Consider the following 16,380-nt stretch of genomic DNA (forward strand, 5'->3'; position numbering starts at 1 on the left):
TGGCACAATCGAAGGGCGGTATCCTTGCGGAGTACCGCCAGAGATGAAAAACCGCAGTGTCAGGGCCTAAATGCTTGCAGCATGTACGCTCCACATGTGGGGGTCACACACGGTGGTGCGGGCCGATATGGCAACAGGCGACCGTCGAAAACATCGCAAAAGCAAGTGCCGGAGGGAACGACAAAATACGAGAGCACTCGTCAACAGCCCAGTACCACCCTCCATGTCGAGGAGTAAACTGCGACTCCCATTTGAACGCCGCTAGCTGCCAGGCCAGTGGAGAAGCCGTGAGGCCGCCCCACAGCAGCGCCAGGCCGGCGCGAGCTATACTGGCGCGAGCTACACCTAGCCGAGTGCTTACATCGTCCACCGCCTACTGCATATGTGTGTGTGCGTGTGTACCACGTATTCTGCGTGCGTGCGGCGGCGACGACGACGTTCGCGAGGAGCTAAGGTTATAACTCCAAAAAATGTTATTAAAATTATCTGCGATAGGACCATAAGAGACGCTAACGAGGCATCCGAAGGCACTGTCCTGTGCCACCATAAATTACCAGCCTAGCGTAATGCGGCTGCAAGTGCGGTCCGGCTAACCGCAAAAAAAAAAAAAAAAAAAAAAAATTATTAAGATAATCTTAAATTAATTAAAAGAAATCGTGGTGTGTAAGCAACTAACTACTGGGCACATCAACAACTACGACAAGTTTTGCTACCAGCGGAATATCTGATCACTGCAGAATGTTAACCCATTTCAGGCTGTGTTTTAATTAATATTAGGTGGGCCGATCCCGACGGTACTGCAATGCCGGGCCAACCAGCGACAGAGGTGGAGCAAGCCCCTAGCACTCCGTCATAAGCCAAAAATGAGTTTAATATTCTGGTCGTGCAATGCAGGACGTATCAGATATTAAGCTGATAAGAACAGATAGTACACTTTTTTCCCTCCTACCTCCCCTATAGCCCTACCTTTTCCTCTCCAAAAATGCCGCCATCCTCTAGTGTCGACGCAGCACGTAAAGCAGGGTGTTGTTAGCAGCAAGACTTATTGCCATAAACCGAAAATAAAAGCGGAGGCATACTCTGCTATGCCTCAGGGGGCGACGACACACTCCTCAGAAACACACTTCCCTCTGCAGGTGTGAGGCAAGTGATGATGTTAAAAACTAAATAGAAAGAAATAAATAAAGACAGAAATGAACGCAAAAAAAACCAGCGACGGTTGCATATTCAAACGAAACTGGCGAGATAATCCCATAGCCCATAGAATTAACGAAGTAATAATCCTCTAAGATAGATTATGTGTTTTCTAATTTTCCAATAATTTTTCATACAACGTTCACACAATTTCCATGTTACCAATTTCCATGTTATCAGTATCATAGAACAGTCTACTCTAGTGATGCCCAGAAGGCCAATATCAAACCTGGGGTATGGTTAAGTCAAGAGTAGTTTGAAAGTCCGAGTGACAAAGATCCAGGGGTACACTCAGGCAATTCTTATACGAGGTGCCTTACTCAGCCTGGAACACCTTTTGATAACCATGAACCATTGCAACTTTAAGAAATCTTGCAAAAGTAATGGTATATTTCCGGTCACATTCTGCCAGGCGATGCTGGCTCCAAAGGTAGTCCATGAAAGAGACAGCATCGGTGAGGCAAAGGTCATAGATCGTGAAAATGGTGTAGCCCAAGAGCCACACCACTGCGTTATGTCGTTTTCGGGGGTTGGTCTGAATACCAGGGGTAAGGAACCAGTCGATTGGCACATAGTCCAGTGTAGTCCCACCGATCAGCGCTAATAGCACACGTGCAAGGTCCCACACTTCTGTGACGTGAGGGCGTAAGAGACGATGCTCTCTGGTGTCTACGTCACCACATCGGCCGCAAGCAGCCGAGGGCCATAGGCGGATGGCCGCCAAGCGATGATTAGTGGGTATTAAATTGTTTACAACGTGATACCATAGCGCTGAAACTTCTGTGGGAAGGGCTGGGTGGGTGATATTAGCCCAAGCTTGGTGCCAGATGACCGACGGTCGCCTGTCCTCCAATTTATGTGGTGTGGGCTGGCTCTCGAAGCGCCTAGTAAAGGCGCTTCGATGTGCGTGCCTTGTCGGTGGCCACTGTTAGGACGTAACTTTGATTGAGGTAATAGACCTTGACTGCCGTCATCCGGAATGTAATATGTGTCAAACATACTGGTTCACGCGCCGATTGTGGGCGATAACGGTCGAAAAGCACCGCTGTTGTCCCACCTGGGTCAATCTCACGCAAAGTGGCGATACGGTGAATCAGGATTGCCGCACATATGCGGGGAAAGTCAATGAGTCCAAGGCCACCATCGACCTTTGGCAGTGTACAAGTCTGTGCATCAACGATGAATAGTGCATGCCGCCACAACAGGCAATATACTGTTTGTGAGATGGCTCTGCTGGTTTGTTTCGGTAGCGTAAGGAGTTGTGCTACATACCATGCCCGTTATAGGATGTAAGTATTAATCAGTTGGATTCGTTGTTGGAGGTCCAGTCGTCGATCAGTGTGACTCACGCAAAGTCCTCTGATGCGCGTGAGAATCCGCCTGCACGTGAGTGTTAACATGCGCTGCGGACAGGCAGTCACCTCAAGTCCCAAGATACGCTGTTCCCCTACAATCCGGAACCATGGGTGCTCGATGGTCAATGATCGTGGTCCTAGTGGGATTAGCACCATTTTGTTGGATTTTTACATGGCACCGGATGCTCGTTCATAAACGTGGAGGACTCGGCAAACTGAATCGATGTCCCCGGCGTTTGCTACAAACACACCTACACCATCCGCGTATGCCGCACTGCGGAAGGTGACGCCTGGGAAAGGAACACCATCGACCATCCGTCCGATGTCACGCAGCACGGGGTCCAAAGCGATAAAATACACTGACAAGGGACACCCTTGTCGAACTGATCGTCTGATGGGAATTGGTCGTGATCTGCAGCCGTTCACAATGGTTGTGGAATTTGCTCCATCCAAGAAGTGCCGGATGACTCTTATGAAGTGCTCCCCGAAACCCATCCGCGACATAACGGCCAGCAGGTAAGGATGGGAGACCCTATCGAAGGCACCGGCGAAATCTAGGGATCAATTGCAGCCGGGGTTCGAGCGTCGGCGGTGGGTGAGTAAGACAGCATCACGGTATATAGAAGCAGCGGTGAAGGTGGTTCGATTCGACACGCCACATGATTGAGTGGGACAAAGTACCTTATTCATCACCTGTTTAAGACGTGAAGCCACACTTCGTGCCACCAACTTATAAACAGTGTTAAGAACGGTGATGGGACGTACGCCTCTAGCCCGACAGTCGCCTGTGACCTTTGGATTAAGGGCAATACGTGCAGCTAGAAAATCGGCGGGTAGCTCGCAACCAGCAAAAATCTCCTCGCACATTTTGCAGAAGCGGTCTCCTAACAGGCCGGAAAACCTAGCACTTCAATTAGTGCTGGAATGGCACAATCGAAGGGCGGTATCCTTGCGGAGTACCGCCAGAGATGAAAAACCGCAGTGTCAGGGCCTAAATGCTTGCAGCATGTACGCTCCACATGTGGGGGTCACACACGGTGGTGCGGGCCGATATGGCAACAGGCGACCGTCGAAAACATCGCAAAAGCAAGTGCCGGAGGGAACGACAAAATACGAGAGCACTCGTCAACAGCCCAGTACCACCCTCCATGTCGAGGAGTAAACTGCGACTCCCATTTGAACGCCGCTAGCTGCCAGGCCAGTGGAGAAGCCGTGAGGCCGCCCCACAGCAGCGCCAGGCCGGCGCGAGCTATACTGGCGCGAGCTACACCTAGCCGAGTGCTTACATCGTCCACCGCCTACTGCATATGTGTGTGTGCGTGTGTACCACGTATTCTGCGTGCGTGCGGCGGCGACGACGACGTTCGCGAGGAGCTAAGGTTATAACTCCAAAAAATGTTATTAAAATTATCTGCGATAGGACCATAAGAGACGCTAACGAGGCATCCGAAGGCACTGTCCTGTGCCACCATAAATTACCAGCCTAGCGTAATGCGGCTGCAAGTGCGGTCCGGCTAACCGCAAAAAAAAAAAAAAAAAAAAAAAATTATTAAGATAATCTTAAATTAATTAAAAGAAATCGTGGTGTGTAAGCAACTAACTACTGGGCACATCAACAACTACGACAAGTTTTGCTACCAGCGGAATATCTGATCACTGCAGAATGTTAACCCATTTCAGGCTGTGTTTTAATTAATATTAGGTGGGCCGATCCCGACGGTACTGCAATGCCGGGCCAACCAGCGACAGAGGTGGAGCAAGCCCCTAGCACTCCGTCATAAGCCAAAAATGAGTTTAATATTCTGGTCGTGCAATGCAGGACGTATCAGATATTAAGCTGATAAGAACAGATAGTACACTTTTTTCCCTCCTACCTCCCCTATAGCCCTACCTTTTCCTCTCCAAAAATGCCGCCATCCTCTAGTGTCGACGCAGCACGTAAAGCAGGGTGTTGTTAGCAGCAAGACTTATTGCCATAAACCGAAAATAAAAGCGGAGGCATACTCTGCTATGCCTCAGGGGGCGACGACACACTCCTCAGAAACACACTTCCCTCTGCAGGTGTGAGGCAAGTGATGATGTTAAAAACTAAATAGAAAGAAATAAATAAAGACAGAAATGAACGCAAAAAAAACCAGCGACGGTTGCATATTCAAACGAAACTGGCGAGATAATCCCATAGCCCATAGAATTAACGAAGTAATAATCCTCTAAGATAGATTATGTGTTTTCTAATTTTCCAATAATTTTTCATACAACGTTCACACAATTTCCATGTTACCAATTTCCATGTTATCAGTATCATAGAACAGTCTACTCTAGTGATGCCCAGAAGGCCAATATCAAACCTGGGGTATGGTTAAGTCAAGAGTAGTTTGAAAGTCCGAGTGACAAAGATCCAGGGGTACACTCAGGCAATTCTTATACGAGGTGCCTTACTCAGCCTGGAACACCTTTTGATAACCATGAACCATTGCAACTTTAAGAAATCTTGCAAAAGTAATGGTATATTTCCGGTCACATTCTGCCAGGCGATGCTGGCTCCAAAGGTAGTCCATGAAAGAGACAGCATCGGTGAGGCAAAGGTCATAGATCGTGAAAATGGTGTAGCCCAAGAGCCACACCACTGCGTTATGTCGTTTTCGGGGGTTGGTCTGAATACCAGGGGTAAGGAACCAGTCGATTGGCACATAGTCCAGTGTAGTCCCACCGATCAGCGCTAATAGCACACGTGCAAGGTCCCACACTTCTGTGACGTGAGGGCGTAAGAGACGATGCTCTCTGGTGTCTACGTCACCACATCGGCCGCAAGCAGCCGAGGGCCATAGGCGGATGGCCGCCAAGCGATGATTAGTGGGTATTAAATTGTTTACAACGTGATACCATAGCGCTGAAACTTCTGTGGGAAGGGCTGGGTGGGTGATATTAGCCCAAGCTTGGTGCCAGATGACCGACGGTCGCCTGTCCTCCAATTTATGTGGTGTGGGCTGGCTCTCGAAGCGCCTAGTAAAGGCGCTTCGATGTGCGTGCCTTGTCGGTGGCCACTGTTAGGACGTAACTTTGATTGAGGTAATAGACCTTGACTGCCGTCATCCGGAATGTAATATGTGTCAAACATACTGGTTCACGCGCCGATTGTGGGCGATAACGGTCGAAAAGCACCGCTGTTGTCCCACCTGGGTCAATCTCACGCAAAGTGGCGATACGGTGAATCAGGATTGCCGCACATATGCGGGGAAAGTCAATGAGTCCAAGGCCACCATCGACCTTTGGCAGTGTACAAGTCTGTGCATCAACGATGAATAGTGCATGCCGCCACAACAGGCAATATACTGTTTGTGAGATGGCTCTGCTGGTTTGTTTCGGTAGCGTAAGGAGTTGTGCTACATACCATGCCCGTTATAGGATGTAAGTATTAATCAGTTGGATTCGTTGTTGGAGGTCCAGTCGTCGATCAGTGTGACTCACGCAAAGTCCTCTGATGCGCGTGAGAATCCGCCTGCACGTGAGTGTTAACATGCGCTGCGGACAGGCAGTCACCTCAAGTCCCAAGATACGCTGTTCCCCTACAATCCGGAACCATGGGTGCTCGATGGTCAATGATCGTGGTCCTAGTGGGATTAGCACCATTTTGTTGGATTTTTACATGGCACCGGATGCTCGTTCATAAACGTGGAGGACTCGGCAAACTGAATCGATGTCCCCGGCGTTTGCTACAAACACACCTACACCATCCGCGTATGCCGCACTGCGGAAGGTGACGCCTGGGAAAGGAACACCATCGACCATCCGTCCGATGTCACGCAGCACGGGGTCCAAAGCGATAAAATACACTGACAAGGGACACCCTTGTCGAACTGATCGTCTGATGGGAATTGGTCGTGATCTGCAGCCGTTCACAATGGTTGTGGAATTTGCTCCATCCAAGAAGTGCCGGATGACTCTTATGAAGTGCTCCCCGAAACCCATCCGCGACATAACGGCCAGCAGGTAAGGATGGGAGACCCTATCGAAGGCACCGGCGAAATCTAGGGATCAATTGCAGCCGGGGTTCGAGCGTCGGCGGTGGGTGAGTAAGACAGCATCACGGTATATAGAAGCAGCGGTGAAGGTGGTTCGATTCGACACGCCACATGATTGAGTGGGACAAAGTACCTTATTCATCACCTGTTTAAGACGTGAAGCCACACTTCGTGCCACCAACTTATAAACAGTGTTAAGAACGGTGATGGGACGTACGCCTCTAGCCCGACAGTCGCCTGTGACCTTTGGATTAAGGGCAATACGTGCAGCTAGAAAATCGGCGGGTAGCTCGCAACCAGCAAAAATCTCCTCGCACATTTTGCAGAAGCGGTCTCCTAACAGGCCGGAAAACCTAGCACTTCAATTAGTGCTGGAATGGCACAATCGAAGGGCGGTATCCTTGCGGAGTACCGCCAGAGATGAAAAACCGCAGTGTCAGGGCCTAAATGCTTGCAGCATGTACGCTCCACATGTGGGGGTCACACACGGTGGTGCGGGCCGATATGGCAACAGGCGACCGTCGAAAACATCGCAAAAGCAAGTGCCGGAGGGAACGACAAAATACGAGAGCACTCGTCAACAGCCCAGTACCACCCTCCATGTCGAGGAGTAAACTGCGACTCCCATTTGAACGCCGCTAGCTGCCAGGCCAGTGGAGAAGCCGTGAGGCCGCCCCACAGCAGCGCCAGGCCGGCGCGAGCTATACTGGCGCGAGCTACACCTAGCCGAGTGCTTACATCGTCCACCGCCTACTGCATATGTGTGTGTGCGTGTGTACCACGTATTCTGCGTGCGTGCGGCGGCGACGACGACGTTCGCGAGGAGCTAAGGTTATAACTCCAAAAAATGTTATTAAAATTATCTGCGATAGGACCATAAGAGACGCTAACGAGGCATCCGAAGGCACTGTCCTGTGCCACCATAAATTACCAGCCTAGCGTAATGCGGCTGCAAGTGCGGTCCGGCTAACCGCAAAAAAAAAAAAAAAAAAAAAAAAATTATTAAGATAATCTTAAATTAATTAAAAGAAATCGTGGTGTGTAAGCAACTAACTACTGGGCACATCAACAACTACGACAAGTTTTGCTACCAGCGGAATATCTGATCACTGCAGAATGTTAACCCATTTCAGGCTGTGTTTTAATTAATATTAGGTGGGCCGATCCCGACGGTACTGCAATGCCGGGCCAACCAGCGACAGAGGTGGAGCAAGCCCCTAGCACTCCGTCATAAGCCAAAAATGAGTTTAATATTCTGGTCGTGCAATGCAGGACGTATCAGATATTAAGCTGATAAGAACAGATAGTACACTTTTTTCCCTCCTACCTCCCCTATAGCCCTACCTTTTCCTCTCCAAAAATGCCGCCATCCTCTAGTGTCGACGCAGCACGTAAAGCAGGGTGTTGTTAGCAGCAAGACTTATTGCCATAAACCGAAAATAAAAGCGGAGGCATACTCTGCTATGCCTCAGGGGGCGACGACACACTCCTCAGAAACACACTTCCCTCTGCAGGTGTGAGGCAAGTGATGATGTTAAAAACTAAATAGAAAGAAATAAATAAAGACAGAAATGAACGCAAAAAAAACCAGCGACGGTTGCATATTCAAACGAAACTGGCGAGATAATCCCATAGCCCATAGAATTAACGAAGTAATAATCCTCTAAGATAGATTATGTGTTTTCTAATTTTCCAATAATTTTTCATACAACGTTCACACAATTTCCATGTTACCAATTTCCATGTTATCAGTATCATAGAACAGTCTACTCTAGTGATGCCCAGAAGGCCAATATCAAACCTGGGGTATGGTTAAGTCAAGAGTAGTTTGAAAGTCCGAGTGACAAAGATCCAGGGGTACACTCAGGCAATTCTTATACGAGGTGCCTTACTCAGCCTGGAACACCTTTTGATAACCATGAACCATTGCAACTTTAAGAAATCTTGCAAAAGTAATGGTATATTTCCGGTCACATTCTGCCAGGCGATGCTGGCTCCAAAGGTAGTCCATGAAAGAGACAGCATCGGTGAGGCAAAGGTCATAGATCGTGAAAATGGTGTAGCCCAAGAGCCACACCACTGCGTTATGTCGTTTTCGGGGGTTGGTCTGAATACCAGGGGTAAGGAACCAGTCGATTGGCACATAGTCCAGTGTAGTCCCACCGATCAGCGCTAATAGCACACGTGCAAGGTCCCACACTTCTGTGACGTGAGGGCGTAAGAGACGATGCTCTCTGGTGTCTACGTCACCACATCGGCCGCAAGCAGCCGAGGGCCATAGGCGGATGGCCGCCAAGCGATGATTAGTGGGTATTAAATTGTTTACAACGTGATACCATAGCGCTGAAACTTCTGTGGGAAGGGCTGGGTGGGTGATATTAGCCCAAGCTTGGTGCCAGATGACCGACGGTCGCCTGTCCTCCAATTTATGTGGTGTGGGCTGGCTCTCGAAGCGCCTAGTAAAGGCGCTTCGATGTGCGTGCCTTGTCGGTGGCCACTGTTAGGACGTAACTTTGATTGAGGTAATAGACCTTGACTGCCGTCATCCGGAATGTAATATGTGTCAAACATACTGGTTCACGCGCCGATTGTGGGCGATAACGGTCGAAAAGCACCGCTGTTGTCCCACCTGGGTCAATCTCACGCAAAGTGGCGATACGGTGAATCAGGATTGCCGCACATATGCGGGGAAAGTCAATGAGTCCAAGGCCACCATCGACCTTTGGCAGTGTACAAGTCTGTGCATCAACGATGAATAGTGCATGCCGCCACAACAGGCAATATACTGTTTGTGAGATGGCTCTGCTGGTTTGTTTCGGTAGCGTAAGGAGTTGTGCTACATACCATGCCCGTTATAGGATGTAAGTATTAATCAGTTGGATTCGTTGTTGGAGGTCCAGTCGTCGATCAGTGTGACTCACGCAAAGTCCTCTGATGCGCGTGAGAATCCGCCTGCACGTGAGTGTTAACATGCGCTGCGGACAGGCAGTCACCTCAAGTCCCAAGATACGCTGTTCCCCTACAATCCGGAACCATGGGTGCTCGATGGTCAATGATCGTGGTCCTAGTGGGATTAGCACCATTTTGTTGGATTTTTACATGGCACCGGATGCTCGTTCATAAACGTGGAGGACTCGGCAAACTGAATCGATGTCCCCGGCGTTTGCTACAAACACACCTACACCATCCGCGTATGCCGCACTGCGGAAGGTGACGCCTGGGAAAGGAACACCATCGACCATCCGTCCGATGTCACGCAGCACGGGGTCCAAAGCGATAAAATACACTGACAAGGGACACCCTTGTCGAACTGATCGTCTGATGGGAATTGGTCGTGATCTGCAGCCGTTCACAATGGTTGTGGAATTTGCTCCATCCAAGAAGTGCCGGATGACTCTTATGAAGTGCTCCCCGAAACCCATCCGCGACATAACGGCCAGCAGGTAAGGATGGGAGACCCTATCGAAGGCACCGGCGAAATCTAGGGATCAATTGCAGCCGGGGTTCGAGCGTCGGCGGTGGGTGAGTAAGACAGCATCACGGTATATAGAAGCAGCGGTGAAGGTGGTTCGATTCGACACGCCACATGATTGAGTGGGACAAAGTACCTTATTCATCACCTGTTTAAGACGTGAAGCCACACTTCGTGCCACCAACTTATAAACAGTGTTAAGAACGGTGATGGGACGTACGCCTCTAGCCCGACAGTCGCCTGTGACCTTTGGATTAAGGGCAATACGTGCAGCTAGAAAATCGGCGGGTAGCTCGCAACCAGCAAAAATCTCCTCGCACATTTTGCAGAAGCGGTCTCCTAACAGGCCGGAAAACCTAGCACTTCAATTAGTGCTGGAATGGCACAATCGAAGGGCGGTATCCTTGCGGAGTACCGCCAGAGATGAAAAACCGCAGTGTCAGGGCCTAAATGCTTGCAGCATGTACGCTCCACATGTGGGGGTCACACACGGTGGTGCGGGCCGATATGGCAACAGGCGACCGTCGAAAACATCGCAAAAGCAAGTGCCGGAGGGAACGACAAAATACGAGAGCACTCGTCAACAGCCCAGTACCACCCTCCATGTCGAGGAGTAAACTGCGACTCCCATTTGAACGCCGCTAGCTGCCAGGCCAGTGGAGAAGCCGTGAGGCCGCCCCACAGCAGCGCCAGGCCGGCGCGAGCTATACTGGCGCGAGCTACACCTAGCCGAGTGCTTACATCGTCCACCGCCTACTGCATATGTGTGTGTGCGTGTGTACCACGTATTCTGCGTGCGTGCGGCGGCGACGACGACGTTCGCGAGGAGCTAAGGTTATAACTCCAAAAAATGTTATTAAAATTATCTGCGATAGGACCATAAGAGACGCTAACGAGGCATCCGAAGGCACTGTCCTGTGCCACCATAAATTACCAGCCTAGCGTAATGCGGCTGCAAGTGCGGTCCGGCTAACCGCAAAAAAAAAAAAAAAAAAAAAAAAATTATTAAGATAATCTTAAATTAATTAAAAGAAATCGTGGTGTGTAAGCAACTAACTACTGGGCACATCAACAACTACGACAAGTTTTGCTACCAGCGGAATATCTGATCACTGCAGAATGTTAACCCATTTCAGGCTGTGTTTTAATTAATATTAGGTGGGCCGATCCCGACGGTACTGCAATGCCGGGCCAACCAGCGACAGAGGTGGAGCAAGCCCCTAGCACTCCGTCATAAGCCAAAAATGAGTTTAATATTCTGGTCGTGCAATGCAGGACGTATCAGATATTAAGCTGATAAGAACAGATAGTACACTTTTTTCCCTCCTACCTCCCCTATAGCCCTACCTTTTCCTCTCCAAAAATGCCGCCATCCTCTAGTGTCGACGCAGCACGTAAAGCAGGGTGTTGTTAGCAGCAAGACTTATTGCCATAAACCGAAAATAAAAGCGGAGGCATACTCTGCTATGCCTCAGGGGGCGACGACACACTCCTCAGAAACACACTTCCCTCTGCAGGTGTGAGGCAAGTGATGATGTTAAAAACTAAATAGAAAGAAATAAATAAAGACAGAAATGAACGCAAAAAAAACCAGCGACGGTTGCATATTCAAACGAAACTGGCGAGATAATCCCATAGCCCATAGAATTAACGAAGTAATAATCCTCTAAGATAGATTATGTGTTTTCTAATTTTCCAATAATTTTTCATACAACGTTCACACAATTTCCATGTTACCAATTTCCATGTTATCAGTATCATAGAACAGTCTACTCTAGTGATGCCCAGAAGGCCAATATCAAACCTGGGGTATGGTTAAGTCAAGAGTAGTTTGAAAGTCCGAGTGACAAAGATCCAGGGGTACACTCAGGCAATTCTTATACGAGGTGCCTTACTCAGCCTGGAACACCTTTTGATAACCATGAACCATTGCAACTTTAAGAAATCTTGCAAAAGTAATGGTATATTTCCGGTCACATTCTGCCAGGCGATGCTGGCTCCAAAGGTAGTCCATGAAAGAGACAGCATCGGTGAGGCAAAGGTCATAGATCGTGAAAATGGTGTAGCCCAAGAGCCACACCACTGCGTTATGTCGTTTTCGGGGGTTGGTCTGAATACCAGGGGTAAGGAACCAGTCGATTGGCACATAGTCCAGTGTAGTCCCACCGATCAGCGCTAATAGCACACGTGCAAGGTCCCACACTTCTGTGACGTGAGGGCGTAAGAGACGATGCTCTCTGGTGTCTACGTCACCACATCGGCCGCAAGCAGCCGAGGGCCATAGGCGGATGGCCGCCAAGCGATGATTAGTGGGTATTAAATTGTTTACAACGTGATACCATAGCGCTGAAACTTCTGTGGGAAGGGCTGGGTGGGTGATATTAGCCCAAGCTTGGTGCCAGATGACCGACGGTCGCCTGTCCTCCAATTTATGTGGTGTGGGCTGGCTCTCGAAGCGCCTAGTAAAGGCGCTTCGATGTGCGTGCCTTGTCGGTGGCCACTGTTAGGACGTAACTTTGATTGAGGTAATAGACCTTGACTGCCGTCATCCGGAATGTAATATGTGTCAAACATACTGGTTCACGCGCCGATTGTGGGCGATAACGGTCGAAAAGCACCGCTGTTGTCCCACCTGGGTCAATCTCACGCAAAGTGGCGATACGGTGAATCAGGATTGCCGCACATATGCGGGGAAAGTCAATGAGTCCAAGGCCACCATCGACCTTTGGCAGTGTACAAGTCTGTGCATCAACGATGAATAGTGCATGCCGCCACAACAGGCAATATACTGTTTGTGAGATGGCTCTGCTGGTTTGTTTCGGTAGCGTAAGGAGTTGTGCTACATACCATGCCCGTTATAGGATGTAAGTATTAATCAGTTGGATTCGTTGTTGGAGGTCCAGTCGTCGATCAGTGTGACTCACGCAAAGTCCTCTGATGCGCGTGAGAATCCGCCTGCACGTGAGTGTTAACATGCGCTGCGGACAGGCAGTCACCTCAAGTCCCAAGATACGCTGTTCCCCTACAATCCGGAACCATGGGTGCTCGATGGTCAATGATCGTGGTCCTAGTGGGATTAGCACCATTTTGTTGGATTTTTACATGGCACCGGATGCTCGTTCATAAACGTGGAGGACTCGGCAAACTGAATCGATGTCCCCGGCGTTTGCTACAAACACACCTACACCATCCGCGTATGCCGCACTGCGGAAGGTGACGCCTGGGAAAGGAACACCATCGACCATCCGTCCGATGTCACGCAGCACGGGGTCCAAAGCGATAAAATACACTGACAAGGGACACCCTTGTCGAACTGATCGTCTGATGGGAATTGGTCGTGATCTGCAGCCGTTCACAATGGTTGTGGAATTTGCTCCATCCAAGAAGTGCCGGATGACTCTTATGAAGTGCTCCCCGAAACCCATCCGCGACATAACGGCCAGCAGGTAAGGATGGGAGACCCTATCGAAGGCACCGGCGAAATCTAGGGATCAATTGCAGCCGGGGTTCGAGCGTCGGCGGTGGGTGAGTAAGACAGCATCACGGTATATAGAAGCAGCGGTGAAGGTGGTTCGATTCGACACGCCACATGATTGAGTGGGACAAAGTACCTTATTCATCACCTGTTTAAGACGTGAAGCCACACTTCGTGCCACCAACTTATAAACAGTGTTAAGAACGGTGATGGGACGTACGCCTCTAGCCCGACAGTCGCCTGTGACCTTTGGATTAAGGGCAATACGTGCAGCTAGAAAATCGGCGGGTAGCTCGCAACCAGCAAAAATCTCCTCGCACATTTTGCAGAAGCGGTCTCCTAACAGGCCGGAAAACCTAGCACTTCAATTAGTGCTGGAATGGCACAATCGAAGGGCGGTATCCTTGCGGAGTACCGCCAGAGATGAAAAACCGCAGTGTCAGGGCCTAAATGCTTGCAGCATGTACGCTCCACATGTGGGGGTCACACACGGTGGTGCGGGCCGATATGGCAACAGGCGACCGTCGAAAACATCGCAAAAGCAAGTGCCGGAGGGAACGACAAAATACGAGAGCACTCGTCAACAGCCCAGTACCACCCTCCATGTCGAGGAGTAAACTGCGACTCCCATTTGAACGCCGCTAGCTGCCAGGCCAGTGGAGAAGCCGTGAGGCCGCCCCACAGCAGCGCCAGGCCGGCGCGAGCTATACTGGCGCGAGCTACACCTAGCCGAGTGCTTACATCGTCCACCGCCTACTGCATATGTGTGTGTGCGTGTGTACCACGTATTCTGCGTGCGTGCGGCGGCGACGACGACGTTCGCGAGGAGCTAAGGTTATAACTCCAAAAAATGTTATTAAAATTATCTGCGATAGGACCATAAGAGACGCTAACGAGGCATCCGAAGGCACTGTCCTGTGCCACCATAAATTACCAGCCTAGCGTAATGCGGCTGCAAGTGCGGTCCGGCTAACCGCAAAAAAAAAAAAAAAAAAAAAAAATTATTAAGATAATCTTAAATTAATTAAAAGAAATCGTGGTGTGTAAGCAACTAACTACTGGGCACATCAACAACTACGACAAGTTTTGCTACCAGCGGAATATCTGATCACTGCAGAATGTTAACCCATTTCAGGCTGTGTTTTAATTAATATTAGGTGGGCCGATCCCGACGGTACTGCAATGCCGGGCCAACCAGCGACAGAGGTGGAGCAAGCCCCTAGCACTCCGTCATAAGCCAAAAATGAGTTTAATATTCTGGTCGTGCAATGCAGGACGTATCAGATATTAAGCTGATAAGAACAGATAGTACACTTTTTTCCCTCCTACCTCCCCTATAGCCCTACCTTTTCCTCTCCAAAAATGCCGCCATCCTCTAGTGTCGACGCAGCACGTAAAGCAGGGTGTTGTTAGCAGCAAGACTTATTGCCATAAACCGAAAATAAAAGCGGAGGCATACTCTGCTATGCCTCAGGGGGCGACGACACACTCCTCAGAAACACACTTCCCTCTGCAGGTGTGAGGCAAGTGATGATGTTAAAAACTAAATAGAAAGAAATAAATAAAGACAGAAATGAACGCAAAAAAAACCAGCGACGGTTGCATATTCAAACGAAACTGGCGAGATAATCCCATAGCCCATAGAATTAACGAAGTAATAATCCTCTAAGATAGATTATGTGTTTTCTAATTTTCCAATAATTTTTCATACAACGTTCACACAATTTCCATGTTACCAATTTCCATGTTATCAGTATCATAGAACAGTCTACTCTAGTGATGCCCAGAAGGCCAATATCAAACCTGGGGTATGGTTAAGTCAAGAGTAGTTTGAAAGTCCGAGTGACAAAGATCCAGGGGTACACTCAGGCAATTCTTATACGAGGTGCCTTACTCAGCCTGGAACACCTTTTGATAACCATGAACCATTGCAACTTTAAGAAATCTTGCAAAAGTAATGGTATATTTCCGGTCACATTCTGCCAGGCGATGCTGGCTCCAAAGGTAGTCCATGAAAGAGACAGCATCGGTGAGGCAAAGGTCATAGATCGTGAAAATGGTGTAGCCCAAGAGCCACACCACTGCGTTATGTCGTTTTCGGGGGTTGGTCTGAATACCAGGGGTAAGGAACCAGTCGATTGGCACATAGTCCAGTGTAGTCCCACCGATCAGCGCTAATAGCACACGTGCAAGGTCCCACACTTCTGTGACGTGAGGGCGTAAGAGACGATGCTCTCTGGTGTCTACGTCACCACATCGGCCGCAAGCAGCCGAGGGCCATAGGCAGATGGCCGCCAAGCGATGATTAGTGGGTATTAAATTGTTTACAACGTGATACCATAGCGCTGAAACTTCTGTGGGAAGGGCTGGGTGGGTGATATTAGCCCAAGCTTGGTGCCAGATGACCGACGGTCGCCTGTCCTCCAATTTATGTGGTGTGGGCTGGCTCTCGAAGCGCCTAGTAAAGGCGCTTCGATGTGCGTGCCTTGTCGGTGGCCACTGTTAGGACGTAACTTTGATTGAGGTAATAGACCTTGACTGCCGTCATCCGGAATGTAATATGTGTCAAACATACTGGTTCACGCGCCGATTGTGGGCGATAACGGTCGAAAAGCACCGCTGTTGTCCCACCTGGGTCAATCTCACGCAAAGTGGCGATACGGTGAATCAGGATTGCCGCACATATGCGGGGAAAGTCAATGAGTCCAAGGCCACCATCGACCTTTGGCAGTGTACAAGTCTGTGCATCAACGATGAATAGTGCATGCCGCCACAACAGGCAATATACTGTTTGTGAGATGGCTCTGCTGGTTTGTTTCGGTAGCGTAAGGAGTTGTGCTACATACCATGCCCGTTATAGGA

The 16,380-nt window shown here is 49.4% G+C and overlaps 5 pseudogenes; all 5 read right to left on the minus strand.

The window, feature by feature from the left end:
• Window positions 1-772: 772 nt before the first annotated feature.
• Window positions 773-984, minus strand: LOC124566209 (annotated as a pseudogene).
• A 3,262-nt stretch (window positions 985-4,246) lies between these two features.
• On the minus strand, window positions 4,247-4,458 carry LOC124566215 (annotated as a pseudogene).
• Window positions 4,459-7,721: 3,263 nt separating this feature from the next.
• On the minus strand, window positions 7,722-7,933 carry LOC124566216 (annotated as a pseudogene).
• A 3,263-nt stretch (window positions 7,934-11,196) lies between these two features.
• Window positions 11,197-11,408, minus strand: LOC124566217 (annotated as a pseudogene).
• A 3,262-nt stretch (window positions 11,409-14,670) lies between these two features.
• LOC124566218 lies at window positions 14,671-14,882 on the minus strand (annotated as a pseudogene).
• Window positions 14,883-16,380: the final 1,498 nt, after the last annotated feature.

This window comes from Schistocerca americana, unplaced genomic scaffold, assembly GCF_021461395.2.
Source record: "Schistocerca americana isolate TAMUIC-IGC-003095 unplaced genomic scaffold, iqSchAmer2.1 HiC_scaffold_1376, whole genome shotgun sequence".
Classification (NCBI taxonomy): Eukaryota; Metazoa; Arthropoda; class Insecta; order Orthoptera; family Acrididae; genus Schistocerca; species Schistocerca americana.